Below are 4440 nucleotides of genomic sequence, written 5' to 3'. Positions count from 1 at the left end.
CCACAGAATGTTTTCCCAAAAGTGTTGGGGATCATCAAGATGTGTTTTGGAAAAATTGAGACGAGCTTTAATGTTCTTTTTGCTCAGCAGTGGTTTTCTTCTTGGAACTCTGCCATGCAGGCCATTTTTGCCCAGTCTTTTTCTGATGGTGGAGGCATGAACGCTGACCTTAACTGAGGCAAGTGAGGCCTGCAGTTCTTTGGACGTTGTTGTGGGGTCTTTTGTGACCTCTTGGATGAGTCGTCGCTGCGCTCTTGGGGTAATTTTGGGCGGCCGGCCACTCCTGGGAAGGTTCACCACTGTTCCATGTCTTCGCCATTTGTGGATAATGGCTCTCACTGTGGTTCGCTGGATTCCCAAAGCTTTGGAAATGGCTTTATAACCCTTTCCAGACTGATAGATCTCAATTACTTTCTTTCTCAATTGTTCCTGAATTTCTTTGGATCTCGACATGATGTGTAGCTTTTAAGGATCTTTTGGTGGACTTTACTGTGTCAGGCAGCTCCTATTTAAGTGATGTCTTGATTGAGAACAGGTGTGGCAATAATCAGGCCTGGGTGTGGCTAGAGAAATTGAACTCAGGTGTTAAAAACCACAGTTATAGTATGTTTTAACGAATCACTTTTTCACACAGGACCATGATGGTTTGGATTTTTTTTCTCCTTTAATAATAAACACCTTCATTTACAAACTGCATTTTGTGTTTACTTGTGTTGTCCTTGACTATTGTTTAAATTGGTTTGATGTTCCGAAACACTTAAGTGTGACAAACATGCAAAAAAACAGGAAATGAGGAAGGGGGCGAACACTTTTTCACACCACTGTAGTTGGTCCTTTAGCCAGAAGCCAGGCAGGAAATTGAAACATCCTGGTAAATGTATAAATGTTGAAATGACAAAATGGCTCTTCTTAAAATTTGGGCTGTAGACTCCTGTTCTGTTGCATAAACACTGTAAAGGTTCCACCAGTCCACTATAATCTCTTAGTTTAACTGCACACATGAGAAAATCTCACTTACATCTGCTATCGAGGTCTGAATAGAGGTCTGTGGAGCCATTTCCACTGTTACTTATGAATTTTCATACCAAATAATGCAGTGCATAATGGGTCTCCCCAATCCACTAGGGTAGATCGGTTGTACACTGTTTATTATGGTAAATTGTGGGATTGTTTGAGTGCACTAAATCTGATTGGCTTCAGACAGTACTACAAAATGGCAGTTTTCCAGAACTCGTGGTTTTTTACTAAAAATAATGAACTAAAGACAGCAAAGAACACTGTTGCAACTAAAGACTTTAGGTCGTTATTCAGTTATAATAGTGTTAATGCACACATTTAGTTTCATGGCCACCAAATCTCTTATTGTCCAGCATGTAACTGAATATTAAAAAAACTGTTGGTGGCCTGTTTCCCTCAATCTCTCAATGCTGAAAGATTTCCAAAAATTAACAAATGACTGTCCAAACCCTGACAAGTTTTATTCGTTCTTATTAATTCATAGGTCTTCTGCTGCAAAAGTCCCCAAAGATCAAAATGTCCAAAGGTTGCAACAAATAGACCAAACCAGATTGGGAAGCCTTCAGATAGCAGATAGCTCCACTAGAAGAAGCTGAAGCTGAAAACACACTGAGTCAATGAGAGCATAGAGCAGGATTACTGCTCATTTCTTAATGGTATGTGGGACATTTATTCAGTTATGTGCAACTATTTGTTTTGGTTAACCCCAGGCTTATCATTCAGTTATCTTAAGCTCTTAATTATTCGGTAATCTTAAGACTTATTGTTAAGTAAGTACTAGAGACTATTTGGCAACTACCACAAAGCTAATACTTCAGTTTCACACTGAAGAACTGAACCTCAGAAAAAGTTTTGTATTGTGTGAAAATATCTATATTATTGTCCCTTTAGTCACTGTGAAGTGAAATGATCCAGATCTAATTACAAGTAATAACAGAGGCAGTTACAGCACATAGAGGAGTGTATTTAATTTCTACGCCCTAAAGGTGTCAGTGGATAAAATCATGCCTGGAATGGCCATTCTAAAGCTGTAGTGCATTGTAATCCAGCAGAAATCCAGGTCTTATGACAAATTTTACCTTTGCTCAAGGCACAGAGCATTAAGAGTTCAGTTTAGTGGATCAGAAGAGACCCTGATGCCTCCATCACCATAGAAACCCCTTCTTAATCTGTGGGTACATGGAGAGACACTTTACTCACAGTGAAAAATGAGTTATAACAAGTAAAAACAAGTTAAAACAATATTTTCTAATTATAATATAAGGTAGGTGTAAAGTAGAATGAAAGTAGAAACTTTATAGACATTTTATAGATAAAAATAAGGCTGGAGCTTCATAAAAGTGGAAATTTTTACAACTAGAAGCAAAGTAGAAACTTTATAGAAGCAGAAACTTTGAATAAGACTACAACCTCTATAAAAATAAGAACTTTATAAGGACAGAACTATTACAGGAGATTACGACTTCTATGAAGCGTTTTCATATTTTGAGCTCTCTGATTATGCAGGCATGCTGTTATAACCTGTACAGAATGTTTCCTGGTGATGTCATGTTAAACTAAGCATGGGCATCTCTGAAAATTACAGCATCTAGCAGGCAGAATATGTTAGTGCAAAATATGTTATGCTGACAACAGTTTGGATGTTCCTTTTCTTTTCTGGCCCAAAAAAACACAACATCCTTTATTTCTATAAATAATCTGAAATGTTGACCACAATACATGTTTCCATTATGCTTAGTCCATATCAAATAAGCTTGAGATCAGAAAAGTAAGTAGCATTTCTGGATGTTATTGATAAATGACTTCCACTGAGCATAATACAATAGTAACCTGCATTTGTGGATGGAGTGACAGATTTATTAACGACGGTTCGTCAAAGTATCCATCCATCCATCCATCCATTGTCTAAGCCGCTTCTCCATCAGGGTCAAAGTATCCCTGACCCTGTAATATCTATCTTAAGGCCCGTTTTTAATGCAGTGTCATCTGAGATGTCAGAGGTCATATGCATTCAGCTGTGATTTTTCGGCCTTTTCCTTTACGCATAGAGATTTCTCCAGATTTCCTAAATATTTTGAAGATATCGTGCACTGTAGAGAGTGCAATACCTAAAACCCTTGTCATCGCTTGATGAGGAGTGTATTTAGAAAATTGCTGTTTTTTATATGTTTTTTGGTAAAATGAACAGCCTTGGCCAAACCTCACTCATAAAGGACTAGGCTCTTTTCAAGATGCTGCTTTTAAGTTAAGTTAAACTTTTTTAAACTCACAACCGGGGAAATTCCACCTCTGCATTTAACCCATCCGTGAAGTGAAACACCACATACACACTAGGGGGCAGTGAGCACACTTGCCCAGAGCGGTGGGCAGCCCTATCCACGGTGCCCGGGGGGCAGTTGGGGGTTAGGTGTCTTGCTCAAGGATACCTCAGTCATGGACTGTTGGTGCTGGGGATCAAACCGGCAACCTTCCGGTCACAGGGCCAGTTCCCTAACCTCCAGCCCACGACTGCCCATACCAATACTTAGTCTTGAATTGTTCCCGTCCCATCCTTTTTGGAGCATGTTACAGGTACTTTAGAATGAAAAAGAAAACAAGAAAAAGTAAATAAGAAGAAGTTGATAAGATAAAACATGACACATCTTGTCATTGTATTGTTTTTGTTCCAATACAGGTCAAAGTAGATTAATAAATCACTGCTTTCCCTTTATTTGTGTTTTACATACTGTCCCAACATTTTTAGAATTGCATTTGTTGAAATATTGTAAGGGTAGAACCATTATGAAAGATGCTGACTTTTATAAAGTTAGAAGCTTTATAAGCTAAGAACATTTATGAAGAACGTTTAAGTTCACAACTTTTATGAAGGTCCACACTTCATAAAGATAGAAACATAAATGTAGGTTCTATAAAGGTAGAAATGTTATAAAGTTTCTACCGATAGGCAGAAACCTTTGGAAGATTACACTCAGCAGGTTACATGTGTTGTTTGTGTTCCAGTACTGGGTGAGATAAACGTTAATCTCTTGTCAATCAGACTTGACTACAGTTACATCACTAAGTGAGAGAACAGATTATGTTGTAAGCAGAATTTAAGGACAGGCTCTTATGGTGTTTCTAGTGTGTTCTAGTATAGCCCAGGTGTAACAATCAGCAAATACATTTTCTATTTGAACTTTGCTTTTTTAATTTTGCTTATACACCACCAATTAGCATCATGCAAATTGAATCATCTCAAACAGACTTGCTTATATGGGTTCTGACACTGTATGATATACTGATTTTTATAAAAAATGGACAAAACTATAAAATAGCTACATATCTCAGAGTGAACAACTATATTTGCAGAACTAGTTATTTGACCATGTAGCACAAATGAATTATAAGCAATTAGAGCTGTTCGACTTTAGAAATTTTGGCATC

This window comes from Pygocentrus nattereri, chromosome 19 (assembly GCF_015220715.1).
Source record: "Pygocentrus nattereri isolate fPygNat1 chromosome 19, fPygNat1.pri, whole genome shotgun sequence".
NCBI classification, from domain to species: Eukaryota; Metazoa; Chordata; class Actinopteri; order Characiformes; family Serrasalmidae; genus Pygocentrus; species Pygocentrus nattereri.
Note: the sequence above shows the minus strand (reverse complement) of the source record.